This window comes from Anabrus simplex, chromosome 8 (assembly GCF_040414725.1).
Source record: "Anabrus simplex isolate iqAnaSimp1 chromosome 8, ASM4041472v1, whole genome shotgun sequence".
NCBI classification, from domain to species: Eukaryota; Metazoa; Arthropoda; class Insecta; order Orthoptera; family Tettigoniidae; genus Anabrus; species Anabrus simplex.
This window is the reverse complement of record NC_090272.1, coordinates 131,831,479-131,852,904: the sequence shown is the minus strand read 5'-3', so window position 1 is coordinate 131,852,904 and position 21,426 is coordinate 131,831,479. Positions and strand designations below refer to the sequence as shown.

Here is a 21,426-nt window from a genome sequence, read left to right as displayed (position 1 = left end):
TTTTCACACCCGTCGTGGCACTTTCTTTAGTCGATACCTTCATTTTTCAAAGTGTCGAATCCCTTCGAGTTTTTCCTCTGATTAGCGTTGACAGGGAATGGTTGCCCAGTTATACTTCCTCATAAAACAATAATCACCACCACAACCACCATCTGACCTCAGCTACCATGTGTAGAGGACCGACCGAAGTCTCCAAGTGTTAGCTTCCGACCTTTCCAAATTGTCTTTTTCCGTGAACTTACTTTCGCCACTCTTCACTCTGATGTAGCTCCTTGAACACACGAAAAAAGTGGGGATTAAGACGACTGCCGGTGGTGTGTGAGTTTTATTTACATTCCATCCTCAAAGCACAACACACCGAGCTCGATAGCTGCAGTCGCTTAAGTGCGACCAGTATCCATTATTCCGGAAATAGCAGGTTCGAACCCCACTGTCGGCAGCCCTGAAGATGGTTTTCCGTGGTTTCCCACTTTCACACCAGGCAAATGCTGGGGCTGTACCTTAATTAAGGCCACGGCCGTTTCCTTCCCACTCCTAGCCCTTCCCTGTCCCATCGTCGCCATAAGACCTATCTGTGTCGGTGCGACGTAAAGCAACTAGCAAAAAAAAAAAAAGAAATAAAAAAAAGCTAAGCACAACATCCTAATGCTGAAACGCGGAAGGGGGGAAGGGGGGGTGAACACACGTCACGACTGAAATCAAGAATCGTTCAGCTTTGTCAATGTCATGTCGATTGCCGGGAATTCATAAAAAGTATATTTTCCATATTCACGGAAGAAACGCCATGACGATTATCTAGCGATGAACGAGAGTAACAGCATCACCGTAACGTAGGAGAGGTCGGGAATAAATAAATGGAGAAGTCGGTCAATCTTCGACACCGAGTGCAAGCCTTTTGATTTCACACCATCTAGGATACCCGTGTGTACATTTCGACTTTCCGTTTCCTTCTACCAGATGACAGAGAAACGAATTTCCATTGGGCGATCTATGGCTCAATTTTAATTAATTATGTCCAGTGAATGCCAGATGTGTCAACAGGGATCTTTCACACGCCGACATCGCACGGCATAGAGTGTTGAATGGAATTTTACCACCCTTCAAAAGTTCAAATACCTCTACAGAGTTTGAACCCGCTATCGTGGGGTCCGGAGGGAACGGGCACGACCTAAGAATGGTTCCCCTTTGCGCCCAATGAGAGATTGGTCACAATAATGTGTTTGAGTTCTATACTACAGGAAAAGAAAGGATAAAAAGGGACGATTGGCTCCTACATCGTTGTCTTCTCCGGTTCAACGTCTGCTGCTTGAGATACCGAAATATTCGTATCCGATGGAAGGATCAATAATTTCAGCTGCGTTCTTCTGCCTGTTTGTGCAGTAGTAATTATATCGATTCTTGAATTGCTACATTCGTCGGCAACACAGTGCACCTCTTCGTATACCCCTAGATTAATTATAAGAAGGGCGTTAGAAATCACTGCTCTGATTGTATTATGTCACTCGATTCGAAGTAGTTCACCCTAAGGACAACTTTCCAACACATGTAATTTTTCGTACTCACTGCATTGTCCGCAGTGGCCTGGCTGGTGGAGCATCCCGGTAGAGTGCCCACTAGTGGTACCATTGCTGTTATCTTCAGTATCTCTCTCCATTCAGAACTAGTTAAAACGACATTTGTATTACCCATCACTTAGCCGACGAAACGTGAGGAAACATTTCAATGCCTCTTCTTTTTTTGTGGATAATCGCACCATGCTTGAAACTCGCGATTATAGTTTAAGTTGCTAGGAATGCAATAAACGCGCGTAATTGAAAGTAAAACACTGTCAAATCATAGTTGATTTGGAAGACAAGCTACGAGTAAGTGGGTTAACATTGACGTCTCTTGGTGCAATTAGATCGACAATCGTGAACCGTACTGAGTCAACAATCAGTTTGTATTCTTACCCTGCAAACACATTTCAATGATGCGCACATTAAATGTATAAAGAAAGAACGCAGTTGTGATTGAGGTACCGGTAGTGATCGGGAGGACGATGTAATTCTACCTAGCCGCCAGGAAACGTTAACCATCTTGAATATTGTAGAACGTTTTGTCCATCAATCAATTACTACTGATCTGCATTTAGGGCAGCTGCCCATGTGGTAGATTCCCTATCTGTTTTCCTAGCCTTTTCTTAAATGATTGCACAGGAAAAAAATGAAATGGTGTATGGCTTTTAGTGCCGGGAGTGTCCGAGGACATGTTCGGCTCGCCAGGTGCAGGTCTTTTGATTTGACACCCGTAGGTGACCTGCGCGTCGTGATGAAGATGAAATGATGATGAAGACGATACATACACCCAGCCCTCCTGGCAGCGAAATTAACCAATGATGGTTAAAATTCCCGACCCTACCGGGAATCGAACCCGGGTCCCCTGTAGCCAAAGGCCAGCACTCTAACCATTTAGCCACGGAGCCGGATTGCACAGAAATTGGAAATTTATTGAACATTTCCCTTGGTAAGTTATTCCAATCCCAAATTCCCCTTCCCATAAACGAATATTTGCCCCAATTTGTCCTCTTGAATTCTAGCTTTATCTTCACATTGTGATCTTTCCTACTTTTAAAGACACCACTCAAACTTATTCGTCTACTGATGACATTCCACGCCATCTCTCCTCTGACAGCTCGGAACATACCACTTATTCGAGCAGCTCTTTTCCTTTCTCCCAAGTCTTCCCAGCCCAAACTTTGCAACATTTTTGTAACGCTACTCTTTTGTCTGAAATCACCCAGTACAAATCGAGCTACTCTTCTCTGGATTTTTTCCAGTTGAACATCCGAAGTCACCGCTGAGTTTACTGAAGCTATGAATACAGCTGGCAGTGAAGTGAAAAGATACTTTCGTTCCTTTGAGCGAAACATATTTGAAATTTTCTCCCGAAAATGACTCGAGTAGCTTAACACTTATGCAGTGACATATACTGTGCAATACGTCGCCCCGACACAGCTAGGTCTAACGACAACGAGGGGTAGAAAGGGTCTAGGAGTGGGAAGGAAGCGACCGTGACATTGATTAAGATTCAGCCCCAGAATTTGTCTGGTATGAAAATGAGAAAGCACGGAAAACTATATTCAGGGCTGTCGACAGTGGGGTTCGAACTCGCTATCTCCCGAATGCAAGCTGGCAGCTACGTGAGCCGCCACAACCCCATTCAAATTACTTTTCGATGGCTCGCGATATCAATACATATATTCGTGTGATAAATTAATGATTGCTTTCTGAACGCAAAATGGAAGTCATAGTTGTATTTTAAACAAGCCAGATGGAAGTCATAGATGATGCACTGTGTTTTGAACACTTTTTGCCACAAATGTGGAACTGCGTCTTAATCCAAACTTAACAAAGAAATGGATTGGCCCATGACATTCTTTCACCTTGCCATGGTCACCATGAAGCCCAGACCTCAACACATCAAGACTCCTCCGTTTGGATGATCATAAAGTAAGTTATCCACAAACAGGGCTACGGTTCAAAGAAATACTTGAACGTTGTGGGCAACGCCTTCATAAATGTGGCACAAAAAATGCTATAGAAATAATTGAAGCGATCTAAACACGTATTTGTCCGTGCAGACCATTGCGGAATTTATGCGAATGGTTTGGTTTCACAATAGATATTCAGACAGATTCTTGCAAATGGTACCGTGTTTGACGTCCATCACTTAGGCTCCTCCTTAACAGCTCATGGCAATACTCTCCTAAATGCTCGACCTCGTTTGAATGCTGCCTGTATGAAATGACACGAAGTAACGGATATCCTCCGTGACCAGAATATGCCACTGCATTCTGTGGGACCAAACATTAGCCAACGACTAAGATACAAAAGCAGATGCTTCGCGCAGTGGGGAAGTGGATGCTCAGATTGTCCATGGAAGTCAAACAGGTTTATCATATCAGAAATGAAACCACACAGAGCACTTCGGACCTGCATCCGTGTGAGACAAGATGAAGGAAACGAGGCTGCGGCGGTATGGTCAGGCGGTCAGAACAGAAGAATAAACTGTTGACACGGGCACTCGTGGTCAACTCAAATGCAAGAGCCCAAGGGAAAAGAGAGAAATGCGAGCTATGTGCTAGTGTTGTGTTGATGATGCTGGCCGGCCAAAGTAAAGCCAGCTTGTAGTTTTACGTGGCATCTGATACAATGATCATAGCCGTGAGACCTCCAGTTTTACGTAGAATTTGAACCTCAGTAACTTGACTTTTCATTTCAAAAATCCCACATGCACTGATTGGATTTCGAACGGTAGCCTCTTTGGTGAGAAGACAGTCACAATGACAATCGGCTACCATGTCCCCAGACCGGGACAAAGTGGAAGGCGATATGTTGAAAGATGAACCCCGCATATCGACGAGAACAATGCCAGGAAGAAGATGGTGAGAGAATTTTCTGTGACTATTGCTAGCCTTGTGCTGCCCTTGTAAAACAGACCCTCCGAAGAGGGTTGGTGACATCTACTAGGAATAGGATATTGTATCTTAATATGGCAGGGCAGTGGTTCCCAAACCTTTTTTGAATGCAGAGCCCTTTAGACTTGAACAAAATTCACGGATTCTCAAAGGAATCCTATTAAAAGTTGTGATCAAAAAGTTTCCGTTTGAGGGCGGTACTACAGCGGAGATACAACGTAGTGCGACTCCGATGCGGCTACATAAGTACGGACATGTGTGGCAGTCGTGTCGTGCCGAAGTGAGTGCGTTAAATGCGGCCACGTGAACTATGGCGTCGTTATTACCAAATGCATCCAAACAGGCTGGCAAAGGACAAACTCCGGTGGAATCCATCGGAGAATGAAGACTGTGTATGGGGAAGCATGTCTGTCGGAAACCACCGTTGTGGAATAGTGCACCAAGTTCCGTGCGGGTCGTGTTTCGACACAAGACGCCAGTCGATCTTGGAGACCAGCCAACTAAAGTGGGAGACACTCGGGCACCCGCCCTATAGTCCTGATCTCTCCTCAATGCAATTATCACGCCTTCGATCCCCTCAAAAATATCTTGAAGGGTCGACGCTTCCTGACGGACGGGGTTGTGCAGCAGGCGGTTACGCACTTCTTCACGCAGCAGGACACAGTGTTTTACCACACGGGCCTCTTCAACCTGTTGCGTCGGTGGGATGAGTGCCTCAGTGCTCACGGCGATTTTACCTGATCGGCATTCCGATTCAGGACGGTACGGCCGTCGAACGGTAACTTTTTGATCGTCCCTTGTATAAATAATCCTCCGTACTTATATCATGTGAATATTACGTATATAACGTCGTCAAAAGGAATCCTACGTTGATTACCATGAATAGCCACGAATTCATAAATATACAGTAGCGCACTGAACTTCCGATTATTCGTCTGTTGATTATCCGGTTTTCGGGTTTTCAGTGCATTGTAAAATATGTATTAAAAATAAAAAACACATAAATAAATATACGGTAGTGTACGTTAATTTTTCTGCGTTTGAACCAGGCTTTCTCGAAGTTAAGTGGTTAAGAAATCTACCTTCTGTGACAGCAATAAATTTCGGACCAGATGACAACAGAGAACCATATCCCTTGCTGTCGGTCGAGAATCCCTGAGAATTTCTGTTGTTCTTTAGCCTGCATGGCCTTCCGTTTTGTCTTATCATGGCTGAAAAACTTTAGAATACCGTTTCAACAATAAAGCAAACAAAAATTATAAATTAGAGGAGGGAGAGACGCCTGCTAAGTTGAAGGCAAGTTATGGGATAGGAGTAGGTACTGCAAAAACTTCCCGCGAATTTTTGGAGGATTTTGTACGGAATAATGATAGTGGTGGACCTTCAAAACGTAAAAGTTTAAGAAAGCTTACATATTAAGAAATAAATATCGCACTACTACAAGTATGGTCCCAAAAAAAAAAGGAAAGGGGTGGGGAGAAAGAAGTCTTCATCACAGTTACAATGTTTACAGAGAAAGTCAAGTCATTTCACGAATATTCATTGAATCGGATTATCCGTGTATTTCGGTTTTTCGTGAGTGTTCTCCCATTCATTAGCCCGAATAACCGGGAGTTTACTTTGTTGATAAACTGCATGTATTTTTGGGGCAATTAAATGCACAATTATAAAAATCGTACCTTCAAATAGATTAACACGAGCAACTCGAACTAAATGGATACTAAAAACTGACCCTTTTTATCAAAGTATTTGAAGTGGAACGCGTGCAAAACAATGGAGGAATTTAAATTGTATTAAAACTTGTTGTAAACATGTTTACCCTCCAGGGTTGGATTTTTCCTCGGATTCAGCGAGGGATCTCACCTCTACCACCTCAAGGGCAGTGTCCTGGAATGTCAGACTTTGGGTCGAGGGATACAACTGGCAGGGAGGACCAGTACCTCGCTCAGATTGCCTCACCTACTTTGCTGAACAGGGACCTTATGGGAGATGGGAAGATCGGAAGGGATATACAAGGAAGAGGGAAGGAAGCGGCCGTGGCCTTTAGTAGCATCCCGGCATTTGCTTGGAGGAGAAGTGGAAAACCACGGAAAACCGCTTCGAGGATGGCTGAGGTGGGAATCGAAGTCCCCCCCCCCCTCTATTCAGCTGACCCCTTGATGCTGAGTGAACCCCATTCCAGCTCTTGTACCACTTTTTAAATTTCGTTGCAGAGCCGGGAATCGAAACCGGGCCTCCGGGGGTTACAATCACACTAACAGTTACACCACAGAGGCGAACTGTTCAACTACATACTGTACATTATCGTGACGTATTGTCCCTGTTACTTATACCAGACCTCTAAACACTAGCTCAGCGCTTGCTGAAGTTGCTCGAGGTACACCACCCGTAACTTGAAGTTAAAGACCTTGGATTACAGTAATGTATTTTAGAGCAGAGCGCACACACAAACACTTCACTTCACGTCACTTCACTTCACTTCGAAGTTAATCAGCTAATAGTTTTAAATATCTCGGTGATGGGTCTACAAGGAAAGTTCAGCTAGTAGATATGAAACATTGCCAAGTCATATAACTTGACCCGGCCGAAGTTATCAAAATCTCTGATGTTCAACAAGGCCAAGTTTCATTTATGTCATACTTTAGTGTTTGTAATGTATTACTTTCAATCGAATTACTTAATTAATCTCCTTGCATTAAGAAAACGGTCATGTGGTCAACGATTTAATATTTTAGGCGTTAGATCATTTTAACGGACCGTGTTGGATCGGGGATTTTAATTGCGTCCAGTTAATTCATTTGACTCGAGGACTGGGTGTTTGTCTTTGTCCCAAAACACTCCTCTTCATATTCACACAGCACACCATACTACCAACCCTCCCACCATCTCATACCCAGACATGCACCAAAAGTCGTATCGTCGTTGCGCCTGCGAAAACTACTGAAAATCCACAGCCGGGTCAGGAATGGAATGAATGAAGCCTCTATCTAGCGGCGAGGATTGGAATTGTGCCGGCTGCTGAGGCCTGTCGCACTCCTCTGGGGCGATGATTAATGAAAGACAGATGGAATGAAATGATATTGGAGAGTGTTGCTGGAATGAAATATGACAGGGGAAAACCCGTCCCGCCTCCGCTTTGTCCAGCACAAATCTCACATGGAGTGACTGGGATTTGAACCACGGAACCCAGCCGTGAGAGGCCGGCGCGCTGCCGCCTGAGCCACGGAGGCTCTTACGAAAACTACTGTGTGATAATATTGTGGGACAAATACTGACCCGCAGCACATAACTCATCAAGAGCAAGAATTCTTTGAAATTACTCGCTGAACCTTGAGGGCACAAGTCTTTGATGACCATAGTAAAGTAGTAGATAATCACTATTTTTCTTCATCATAATTTGGGCAGAAATGCTTATTCCAGGTAGAGAAACATTATCATTTGCAATTAATGAACAATGTAAATTGTTATTAGCTTATTAGTTCCTGGTCATACTTCATGCTTATTTTTTATTCCTTGTGATGTTTTATAAAGCTGCAAAATCACTCCAAGCTGTCGGAATGGTAAACTCGGTAACTACTCATGTGACATGAATGATATTTTTACAGCTATTACCCACAGCATGTAGGTACAAGAAGACCACAATCATGATATTTGGTAAAATAGATTTTTGGAGGAAACGTTCAGATATTGTTATTCAAATTTTCTCAAATATTTTCGAATATTTTATGGCCTACATTTCATAAATAAAGAGCTACATTCATGATTGTAGTTCACAATTAATACAATTGCACACTAAAACAGTGTGACAAATTACATTGGTCTATCATTAACAGTTAAGATAATGGGTTTACTTTGTATTGCTCTCCTGTAAAAGCGAATCTTTTAGAATATTAATTTTACACCCTCTGTAACCATTAATCACATACAAATGAAATTCGATATACTGTTTTAGTGGCAATTGTGTTAAAAATGGACTGTAATCATGAGTGTACCTCTTCATTTATGAAAATAAGGCAATAACTTTTCCGATAACATTTATAAAAAGTTGAATAACAATATTTGGACTTTTCTTGACAAATACAATGAAAAATATTCACTTAGCCACAGAGATGAAAGCCTACTTTGTCCCTATATGCTTTTGGTAGTAGCTGTAGAAATATAATCATATCACATGAGTAGTTTCCGAGTTTACCCTTCCGACAGCTTGGTGTGAACTTGAAGCCTTAAAAACATTGCAAGGAAAAACTATCATAAAAAATTAACCACGAAGTATAACTAGTAACTAATAAACTAATAACAATTTATAATGTTCACTCATTGCACATGACAACTTTTGTCCACCTGGAATAAGTATTTCTGTCCAAATAATGATGACAAAAGTAGTGATTTTCTACTACTTTACTATGGTCTTCACAGGCATGTGCTCTTAAGTGACAGAACCTTACCGGGGAAACTTTTAAGCTGAAATATTTCACATAGCGGTTTTCGCAGGTGCAACAATGATATACTAAATAAATAAATAAATAAATTGATACCAGCATAGAAATACGAAATAATTAATACAACCCTCGACATGGGCTTGGCGTCAGGAAGGGCATCTGACAATGAAACAGGGCCAACTCTACATTGCAACACAGTTCGCACCCACGATCCCACCAGGTTTTAAAAGCGATAGAAGAAGAAGTGTTGGAACTGGTACACTGCAAGACATGCTATTTTATGGTGTCTGTAAAAGACATGAAGGTTTGAAGGCTGTCGTATCGATGTGTGGTAATGGTGATTATTGTTCTAAGAGGAAGTGCAGCTGAACAACCGTCCTCTCTTAACACTAATCAGTGGTAGATCATGGGTTCAAACCGGATATAGGTAGTCGGATTTTTGAAGGGCGGAAGTCGGCTCGCTGAAGATCTTTAATGATACATATGATGTTAACCCGACAAATTTAAATTAAAACTTGGCCATAGTTCGCCCAAGAGAAATCCGTTTCTGTGCATCTGATTGAGTAAAACATAATAGAGAAATTGGAAAACAGGCACTTCGAATGGTGTTATATCAGAATACCTCCACACGGTAGCTGAGGCCGTACGATTAACTTATCTGGGCGGGAGATTTTAACTAGATATAGTTTAATTCCTCTGGCTCTAAATAACGTCATGTTTTCGCATTTCCTCCGCAATCAATGCAGAAAATTTGCCAACGAAGTTATTCCTCCTTATGCGCCTTAGATATGAGATAGTGGCCTTGTGCTCTCTTATCACATGGCAGACGGAAGAATAACTTGCTTTCGAAGAATCAGCTGATTTTTTAAACGTGTCAGTGATTATAATGCTAAGACTCGACCTAATTAGATCTTACGTATTCATTTTCTGAAGAAATAAATAATTACAACCTTGACTTCTTGAATGGATTTGAAGGCTGTCGTATCGATGTGTGGTAATGGTGATTATAGTTCTAAGAGGAAATGCAACTGAACAACCGTCCTCTCTTAACATTAATCAGAGGGGTCAGAGGAAGAGTTCCAATCCTTCGAAAAATGGAGATATTAGGAAAAGAATGGGGAGGGCCACGAAGGGCGTTGAAAAAGAAAAATTCCTAGGCCTCGCAAACATAATACCTCCGGAGTATCGATCAAGGGAGGTCGTATAAGAAAGATTCAAGTGAGGAGACTGGCACAAGTAAATTGAATCAATCCAGATTCATCTGTCGTGATCATCAATCCAAGTTGCCTCTGAGTTCTTTTAACTATTTCTTAAGACAGGCAGAGGGTGTCGTGGACGTAATTGTACCGCCTCCACCCACAGGGAAATATCATATCATGTCACCCTCAGTCTTAATAGAGGGTTATGTTGCTCTTTACTCAGCCCGGATCCACTGTTAAGTCATCATCCCGGAGGCAGGCTGGATTCTCTGGCAGCACCATATGCGGTTAACGAGAAACCGATGACAGAGCCATAATAAGACGAGTGCAGTAGTTTGCCATTGCTTTCCTCAATGGGTCAGAAATTGCTATTGCAGCATGACTAGCCCTATGGCATTCAAGGATATGAGTTCCATTCTTGTTTCCGCATTGAACTGAGATCACAGAGATGAGTTATTTATATTTATATTTCAATGTGTCACTACACCAGTTTTAATTAATACGTCCTTGCTCCTTTGTTTGTGATTTGTTTTATGGCTGATGATGACATTTAAATGTCGAAACCGGTCCCATGTTGAATAAATGTTGTTAATAACATCTATACAACACGTAATTAGTATTGCATAGGTTGAACCTTATAAATAACTCATCTCTGTAGCCCTATGGCATTCACTGATGCATCCATTCATTCATTCATTCATTCATCTATCCATTGACCCATTCATTCATCCCATAATAAGGACTCTCTCTTCAGTTGGTGGTTACCCGTGTCTGGGAGAGAGAGTTTTAAATTCAGCTCAATCATTTATTCAGTCATTCATCCATCCACACTGGAGCGTTCTAACCTTATCAGCTGGGGCTCCGTAGATACAGGCTGAGAACATTCAATTCACCCAATTACTCATTTAATTATAAATGCTCTCTCTCCAGTTGGGGGCTATTCGCGACTGGGGAAGAGAAGTGTCCATCCATTCATGCATGCATGCGTAGCTCATTCATTCATTCATTCATTCATTCATTCATTCATTCATTCATTCATTCATTCATTCGTACAGTCACTCTGTTAATTCACAATGTCTATTGTAAGCTAAGGAAAAATCTGTATGAACTCGCGCAAAACAAATACTCGCACTAATTAATAACGATAAGATACATGTTGTCCTAGACTATAAAACACTGTTAATGTCTACGACAAAAACAAATATATTTTAAAACTACAATTTAGAGATTATCTGTAAATAGTAATTAGACGCAAGTGTAATTTTGGTAAGGTAGTAGTAGATAAACTTAAATGTAATAAGAAAAGCATTCATGTATCAGAATAATATGAATTGCAATAAATTATTACTCTATCCTCAGTTCCAGGCGATCCGAAACTAGTGGATGGGAATATTCTATTCTAAGACTAACCCTACGACTAGCACCGTTCATAACATCCGGACGTACTGATCATGTTGCGAATATAAATACGCAGCACCACCCGTACCTCACCAGCTTCAAAACTGCCATAGCCATAAATGGAACGAAAGCTCGGTGGAAGCTACACTTCACTCCGGCCTAGGACAAAAGATAGATGCTAAAATACTTCACCGAAGAAGAAGTAGCAGCAGGCGCAAGATGCATCTCTGGTTACATAATATAAAGCCACTGTGCCCTGTCTTCTGATTTGGGTCAGAACAACTTTGTTACTTTTGTATGTCTGTCCCGATCTGATTTTTGGCTTTGACAGTATAAAAGCAACCGTGGTATGAACAATTCTAATAATAACATTCCTTAAGCATCCAGTCCCCATAGTGATAAATTGTATGAAATGTGGCTGTAAGGGTCAGTTGTCACCGGGAGTTGCTCCGCAGCTTGGCTAAGGGCATGGACGCGAAGATAGGGTATGGTACAAAGTGCAACGTGGATGGATCTAGTCACGGATTCATTGAATATCACTTATTACTGAAAATCTAAAGCCTGTTTCCAGTCATTCGACAGGGTCAGGAATGAAATGAATGAAGACCTATCTAGCGGCGAGGATAAGAATTGTACCGGCTGCCGAAGCCTGTCGCACTCCTCTGGGGCAATGATTAATGAATGACTGATGAAATGATATTGGAGAGTGTCGCTGGAATGAAAGATGACAGGGAAAACCGGAGTACCTACCCGGAGAAAACCTGTCCCGCTTCCGCTTTCTTATTATGAAGGTACAGTATTACATAAATAAAAAAAAGTCTTGCTTTTAACTAAATGTTGTTTTCTTATGGTTTTCTTTGTTGTTGTTGCTGTTGTTGTTGTTGTTGTTTGGGTCATCAGGCACCTTCTGTGGGTGGGAGTGGTAGAATAAAACCCTCGGTATACTCTCCCTGCCGTAAGAGACGACTAACATTGGCCAGGGGCTCTCAACTTGGGAGCGTGGTTTGGTGATCACGGGGCCTTTAGCCGAGTCCTGACATTTCTTCCAGTGACTTGTGCGAGGCTCCTCACTTTCATCTATCCTATCCGACCTCCCTTGGTCAACTATTGTTCTTTTCCGACCTCGGTGGTATTAGAACATTCGAGGCCTGGGGACTTTCATTTTCACGCCCTTCGTGGCTCTAGTCTTGTTTTTGGCCGATACCTTCATTTACCGAAGTGTCGGATTTCTTCTATTGTTTTCTCTCTCTGATTAGTGTTATATAGAGTATGGTTGCCTAGTTGTACTTCCTCTTAAAACAATAACCACCACCACCACCACCACCACCACCACCACTGGTTCATCAGTCCATAGACTGGTTTGTTGCAGCCCACCATACCACCCTATCCTGTGCTAACTTGTTCATTTCTACCTAACTACTACATCCTACATCTACTCTAATATGTTTGTCATATTCATAACTTGGTCTACCCGTGCCGTTTTTACCACTACACTTCCCTCAAGAAACCAACTGAACAAGACCTGGATGTCTTAAGATAATTACGCCCTATCATTCTATCTCTTTTTCTGGTCAAATTTCGCCAAATCGTTCTCCTCTCACCAATTCGACTAAGTATCTCGTGATTCGATCTACCCATATCCAAATTTGTATCACGTATAATAGGTATCACATATCGTTATAGATTAAATTCTTATTAATGTTTTCCATGTCCTCAACCAGTTTTGCACGATCCTCTCCTTCGATTAAATCATCCGTAGCAGAATTTTTATTTTTATTGTGCCGCTCTATATTATATTTCCTTTTGGCGATGACAACATAAACACCTCGCCGAAAAATTGTTCGAAGTGAGTAAATTTATTTTAACTAAATATACCCACAAAAATGTATAGATCCTTGAAAGAATTAATAAAAAGGGTCTGTGCCATTTTCTGGGTTTATGCTAAAGTTACAGCTAATATAAATATAAAAAGCAGTATATTCTGAGCTGTTTATGACCATGTAGTACCACTTTGCTTTTATAGGATGTGTGAAATGAATACAAATTTGGACAGATACATTTTCAAAAAAATGTTGTAGAAGTTATTTCAGGTACACATTTCTCAGTTGTTTTTCAATGAAATACTCTCAAATTTTGTTCACATACTGGGAATGGATCATGGCAGATGAATAACCAGTTTGTTTCATTATTACTAGGACAGAATGCAAGAAAAAAATCCGAACTCTTTCTTTTAAAATTTTTCAAAAATATGTATCAATTTTTCTCTTCCCAATCTAGGCTTACTATATTTTGGAAATGAAAATAGGTTAACATTCAAATACTCCATTAGTCAAGTTGATGTACAAAAAATTAGCCCTCTATCTTAAATGGTTTCTTAGTTATTGGTACCTAAACATGAAAAATGAGTATTAACGGGAAACAGCTGGCAAAGTTAAAAGTATATTTTTCAGAGAGTTACCTGTATTTTAGAACATCCTAAATGCATAATCATCATCTTTCTCCAGTTCTGATTCTTCCCTCTTCCTCTATATATTCCTATTTCTCATCCTGGCCTCTTTGATCATCTCTTCAGCATAGTTTTCGGCATCCCGTACTCTCACCTTGTCAACAGTGAAGAGACTATTTTTCATGTTATGTCCACATTTTATACCCAAGTTCTTTAAGACATTCATTCTAGCTATTACACCTCCATTGAAACAGATTACTGTATCTAAAACACTCATATTGAGAGTACTGTATTATGCGCAACGAGAAAATATTTTGGTACTCTTTCCCAAATACAATGATTCAAACTTTTATTAGGTTTCTGAGTGCCACCATGTAAGCACTTGGCGAGGAGTTCTGTGTCACTCTGATCTCTGTAAATTGGTTTAATGGCAGCCATTACCGCTGCAGGAAGAGAATTTTTATGAGTGTAGGGCTCACCAGATACCAGTGCTCTATGATAACCACACCAATAATCACCACCCTTTGGACAGAGCTCGTGAATTGGTGGATCATCTGTGGAGCACTTATAAAAGAATGTGGCCCACACTGTCCTTCTCATTACCTGTACATCATTCGATGATGCAGTTCTCCTGATAGCTAGACCATAATAAATTGAAGTTGATCTACGAGTATTTCTCCATCAGTTAATCTACCTCGTCTGACAATGGCTTCTCATTTGAAAGTTCTTTCCCTTTCATGTCGTTCCGCAGCTTCCTGAGCTTCGTACCCATCCTCTTCTGAACAAGACCACAGCACTCTAGCTTAGTGTCAGCAGTGTCACCATACACTTTAGCCTCATTTACCTTGTTGAAGACTTTGGAGTCCCCATCACTTAGATATTTGACATATCTAACATTGCCTCGTGCCACTGACCTTTGAAAAATTCTCAAAGCACCCTCAGTTTCCATTCCCCCACTGTACCCATCACAGTTTTTAGCACACTTATGATTACTATTTGTTTCTTTATTACAATGACAAATATGACAATACTTAGATAAACATTCCACGTCTATTACTTTACCATTATCTACAGAGTTGGCAGTGACAACGAACGAGTGAGCGAACGATGACCTCTACGCTGTCATGTCCCATCAATGGCCACAGGAATATCTCTGGATGATTAATTCAAAATCACTGCTTCCTCAATTGCTTGTTTCATTGAGGCTTCAGATACTTCAGATAAACAAGGGACCTTCTGTGTTATGCCTAATGATAACCAACAGTACACTGATGACATTTAAAGTGGGCGTGACACATGGGACACTCATTTTAAAAAACGAATTTAAAGTACTTGTAGACATCTAAACCCCCAACGAACTGTATATATTTAGATTCAGAAAATAATGAAGAATTTTATGGTGCAAAATAAAAAATCTATTTTTTTCATCATGCAAGAGTACGCGGTGTCCTTACTAAAGAGTGGATAGAAGGTTCAGATGTCGGCAAATATATATTTATGTACATGTATATGCAACAACGGATACGACAGGTTTTTTTAAAAACATAGACCAAATTTAACAAGTAGAATATTGCAATAATACAGAATATAGATTAGTCCATGATATTATACAGCAGCCATATCCACACAACGTATCGAAGAACCGAAACAGTTCTCTCTACTTAAGGGCGACTGGAGTTGTACGTGCTGTTGTGTGATTACAAATCCCTTGTACGAAACAACTGCCGCAAATTTTGATATAACTTAGAACATGTACCGGGTGATAAAGTACAGTAAAATGCTGTAAAATAAAGCTGTTATGGGTTTGAAATGTTAAAATTGCATATCTCATCATTATCATCATCAGGGTCATCAGTTTTCACATCCACGAGTTTCATATCATCTTCCACCGTTGGGACAGTATATACGCTCGACTTTGTCTTCAGTAGAGTGGAACTCGCATCACGACGCTGGGACGCCGTAACTACTAGACGGTCCCGATACGACTTTTGGTGTTTGTAGTTTTGGATTTTTTTTTACATTCTCACGATCCTCTCTGCCCTCTTGAATGCGTTTTCGATCATTTTAAAGCCATGTATTGTCCCATGCGTCACAGCAACATCTTGCGAAAGAAATACATTTCTCTCCCTTCTTCGCACCACATTTTTCTCGCATGTTCATTATTTGATTAATTTTCACCGTACGTGTAGAAAATAAAGCCAGAGTCCAGCTATATTGTAAACCTTTTTTATTGCACCTCAATATGACGGCTCTATTGCACCACCTGCAATCACAGGTAAGGTTTTTGCGGATGATGTCATACTGTATAGAGTAGTAAATAAGTCACAGGATTGTGAGAAAGTCCGAAAAGACCTCGACGAAGTTGTAAGATGGACGGAAGACAATGGTATTCTGATAAACGGAGTGAAAATTCAGGTTGTAAATTTCAACAAGAGGAAAAGTTCCTGTGTTGATGGTGTGAAAGTATCTCATGGAGACTGCTGTAAGTACCTAGGTGTTAATAAGGAAAGTTCTTCACTGAGGTATCAAATTCATGAGGTTTTAAATAAAGGTTACATATCTCTTCATATGGTTTTGAGGGCATTTAGTTGTAGTAAGGGTGTTATGGAGAGGGTGTACAAGTTACCAGTACGACCCCAATTAGAGTATGGCTCCAGTGTATGAGACCCAGACCAGGATTACTTGATTCGAGACTGGAAAAGGTTCAAAGGAAGGCAGCAAGATTTGTTCTAGGTAATTTCAGACAAACGAGTAGTGCTATGAAAATGTTTACAATGTTTGGGCTGGGAAGATTTGAGCATAAGATCAGCCGTTCGTCTAAGTGGAATATTCGGGACTGTCAGTGGAGAGATGGTGTGGAATAACATTAGTTGACGAATAAACTTGAGTGGAGTTTTTAAAAGTAGGAATAATTATAATAGGAAGACAAATTTGGAATTCAAGAGGACTAATTAAGGCAAGTATTCATTCATAGGGAAAGGTATTAGGGATTGGAATAATTTACGAGGAGCCTCCGTAGCTCAGGCGGCAGCGCAGTGGCCTCGAACCGCTGGGTACCGGAATTCAAATCCCGATGACTCCATGGGAGATTCGTGCTGGACAAAGCGGAGGCGGGGTAGGTTTTTCTCAGGTTACTCCGGTTTTCCCTGTCATCTTCCATTCCAGTAACATTCTCCAATATAATTTCATTTCATTTGTCAGTTATCATTGCCCCGGAGGAATGCGACAGGTTTCGTCAGTGGGCACAATTCCTATCCTCGCCTCTAGATGAGGACTTCATTTATTTCATTCCTGACCCGTCTAATGAGTGGAAACAGGCTGAGGATTTTCAATAATTTATCAACAGAGATATTCGATAAATTTCCACCGAGCAAGTGGCCGTCCGGTTAGGGGCGCGGAACTGTGAGCTTGCAATCGGGAGATAGTGGGTTCAAATCCCACTGTCGGCAGCCCTGAAGATGGTTTTCGGTGGTTTCCCATTTCCACACCACGCAAATGCTGGTCTGTGCCTTAATTAACGCCATGGCTACTTCCTTCCCACTCCTAGCTCTTTCCCATACTATCATCGCCACAAGACATATCTGAGTTGGTGCGAAGTACAGCAAGCTGTAAAAAGATCGATACATTTCCAAGTCGTTTCAATTTTTAAAGAGAATACTAGGCAAACACTTGATATGAAATCCCACCTGGGCGAAATCTATAAATAAAATAACAGTAAATAAAAATGAAAATGAAATCTTCTTGATGACGTAATACCGATATGATGATCCTTCCTCTTTACAATAAGATATTGAACACTGTCGTCACTCATGTTGCCTAGAAATTATTTCGATATTACAGCGTTCATGTTTCTGTACCGCTCATCGGCCCAACAAGTACGGTTCCGAAATACTTGTGTATTCAAGTTTGTTTTTCGATATTCTTTTCTGTAATTTCTGTAAAAATATACAGTTCATATTTTTGTTTAAAAAATTTACCCTCGGAGTTCTGGAAGGATAAGTAGTCTTTCGTTAGGATTACATTCAAAATTGGTGTTTAATGACAGACTTACCGTGATGCTGAACGTGTGACCAGTCCAAGTCTGCGGCTAGAAACTGACTGAACGGACCGCCTCGTGGCTGTCCATGACGTCGCTGGATGAACATTGCTCAACGTGATAGATCAACAAGTTCTCATTGATAATACTTGTTTCTTCCATTTAGATATACACGCAGTAATCTGCAGAAAGCACAACCCTTCTTAGCAACTTTTTTTATAACACCCTATTAAAAACACTTCAGTCCAACGACCTACTATCTTCCCGGCCATGAATGATGTGTGTTTTTAGTTTGGTCCTTAACAGGAGACCAGATATCAAAATTAAGAATTGGGACAACAAATAAGTCAATTTTATGCACGTTTGAGGAGAAAGAAAAATGCTTATATCTAGTAGTGGCGAAATGAATTATTTTAGTTGAAATATAACTAGATTGTATTTCACACTACGCCAGATTCCATTCGTTTACGTTCCTGAAAATGACACTTCAGGATACTGTAATTACTTACGGCGTTCAGCTTCCACCAATATAAAAGCATACCATCAGGGACATTTTTAAATGGTTGAGAAACAGTTACATGGGTACGTTGCTTCATGTAGGTGATTCTTGAGTGATATCTATTAATTGTTATTAATAGTTTTGTACGATGTAAAATAAATTGTGATGTGACTGCTTAGGTGTTCGTATATGTTTTAAAATAGAGCGCAGTGTCCTTGGAAGTTAATCCGAAATGGTTTTTCTTCATTCCTCTTGAAAGTAGAGATTTACGTCTGAGATTAAAAAAAATTAATTTTTAAATTATAGCATTTTTTTGTGATTCTTCGTCTTTAAGCCATTCAATCTTTATTTAAGTGAGACCATTTCGGTTCATCCTCGAGGAAACTTCATAAGATGATTTTTGAAAAATTACAAGTGAATCATCCAATTATGTTGTGTAATATGAGGTAAAGGAGTACCTTGATTCTTTGTTTATTCTTTGACTGATAGAGTAAATAATGCAAATCAACAACAGATGTCGTGTAGCGTACAGAACAGTGTTGTGCGCTTACATGCTACGTCACTATCCTGTCTGGAGCATACACCTCTTCACTAAAATGCAAATATCTAAAACAAATTACTGGGAATTTTTGTGTGAAAATGGCTACAGAGACGAAGTAAGTTGTAGTCTATCATATGAACCTAAGGAAGCAAAAAGTGAAGATATTTTGATGTGAAATGTCACTCTATTAGGATCGGGAGTCTCCGGCAAAAGTAATCGATGTGTAGCCTTTTATGTAACATATACAATTATTATAGCTCAAAAACTATTACATGTACAGGAATTTTATATACTATTTTAAAGAAGAATGATTATTACACAAGACATGACCAGGGTAGCTGCCGTAAGGCATAAGGTGTCATCACATGTGGCCGCCAAGTTTCGGCGGTCGGAAGTCAGTTACCGCGCGGTATAGCTTGGCATGTAGATATCATGCAGAGACGATTTAGGCGTATTTTGATTTATCTTGACAAAATTAATCAGAAAAAACAGAAAATTAAAATGTGACAGGAAATTTAAAAGAACATTGACGTTTTTTTCAAAATTGATGAGTTTTGGCATATTTTACAACAAATGTCCAAACATCTGTATAATAACTGGTAAAAGCTTATAGAAAATGTTTGCGGGAGGAAACTAGACTCAATAATAGATCGAATAAGACAACAGCTACATCTGTGAAACGGAAGAGATAACTATAGGACGTCACAAACTTGAGCTTGCAGTAAAAACAAATGACTTTGAAAATCATACATCTCTTATTTCTCACACCGTTCAACATTGTGTCCGACTCGTTGGCTGAATGGTCAGCGTACTGGCCTCCGCTTCAGAGGGTCCCCGTTTCGATTCCCGTCCGGGTCGTGGATTTTAACCTTAATTGCTTAATTCCAATGACTCGGGAGCTGGGTGTGTGTAGTGTATTCAGCATTAGAAATCATCCTAGGTAGGGCCCTTATCTTCACAGACATGCAGGTCGCCTAATAGGCCGTCTACAAGGAAAAGACCCTCACCAGGCCTCTCCGGAGGCCATAGGCCATTATTATTATTCAACATTGTTCAATAAAAAAGTTGACAGTTATTACAAAATTTTGCAAATATACCTTTAAATGAATAAATAAAACGATGTGAAAATTTCAGTATATTTATTATGTCTAATTGCAGTACACAAGAGACATTTCACATAAATAACTGTAGCACACGTCTTCTTTCTTCACCGTGCAAAGCTCCTTAAAGGAACAATAATCCACACTCACACCACCATTCAACAGCTCTTGCACATTAAGATAGGATTCCACCGGGCGAGTTGGCCGTGCAGTTAGGAGCGCGCAGCTGTGAGCTTGAACCCGGGAAATAGTGGGTTCGAACCCCACTGTCGGCAGCCCTGAAGATGGTTTTCCATGGTTTCCCATTTTCACACCAGGAAAATGCTGAGGCTGTACCTTAATTGAGGCCACGGCCGCTTCCTTCCCATTCCTAGGCCTTTCCTATCCCATCGTCGCCATAAGACCTATATGTGTCAGTGCGACATAAAGCAAAATAGAAAAAAAAAAGATAGGATTTAGGAGATCGATCACCAGCCTGGAGTGTGAGAAGTGTGTGCTGTTCTGAATTATTCTAACATCTACAAAATAATCCGGGATGCTCTTCGTGTTTGTTACTTCTGGGCGCGCGATTCAAATTGACGAATTCACCGTATTTGGTATGCCAGAGCGCGTACCGCTCCCCACTGCTGTGCTTTAGGGAAGGGAGGGGAAGTGGAGTGACAATGCTCCACGCGAATGCACAGCAAATACTGCGAGTTTGTCGATTTGAATCGCGCGTCCGGAAGTAACAGAGTAGCCTCACTTTCTCGAAAGGGAAAATGTTCTACGCCAATCTGATTGCACCATCCTGCTTTACATAACACGAAGAAAAGTTTTTTGTCGTTTTAATTTAGAGAATTTAGAGAAGTAAGTGAGATTGAATCAAGGTGCAGTAAAGCTAATGCAGTGAGCTCGCAGTTGCGATCAACAGTATTCTGTAAGAAGGAAGTCAGCTCCCGGACGAAACTATCTTTACATCGGTCTGATGTCAGACCAACTTTGCTTTACGAGAGCGAAAGCTGGGTGGACTCAGGATATCTTATTCATAAGTTAGAAGTAACAGACATGGATATAGCGAGAATGTTTGGTGGTACAAACAGGTGGGAACAATGGCAGGAGGGTAATCGGAATGAAGAGATAAAGGCTAAGTTAGGAATGAACTCGATGGATGAAGCTCTACGCATAAACCGGCTTCGGTGGTGGGGGGGAGGGTCATATGAGGCTCAGTTTCTAACGATTTAAAGATAAGAGGTATAGAACTAAATGAGGCAACAGCACTAGTTACAAATAGAGGATTGTGGAGATATTTAGTAAATTCACAGAGGCTTGCAGA

The 21,426-nt window shown here is 40.8% G+C and overlaps 1 protein-coding gene across 1 annotated transcript in view; it reads right to left on the bottom strand.

Annotated features, from left to right (window-relative positions):
- Positions 1 to 18,047, bottom strand: part of LOC136878893 (phospholipase A2 inhibitor beta) — a 61,193-nt gene extending 43,146 nt beyond the window's left edge. The window contains exon 1 of the mRNA XM_068228852.1: positions 17,990 to 18,047. The gene's annotated coding sequence lies outside the window, so the exon portion shown is untranslated. The remainder of the gene's footprint in view (positions 1 to 17,989) is intronic.
- Positions 18,048 to 21,426: the final 3,379 nt, after the last annotated feature.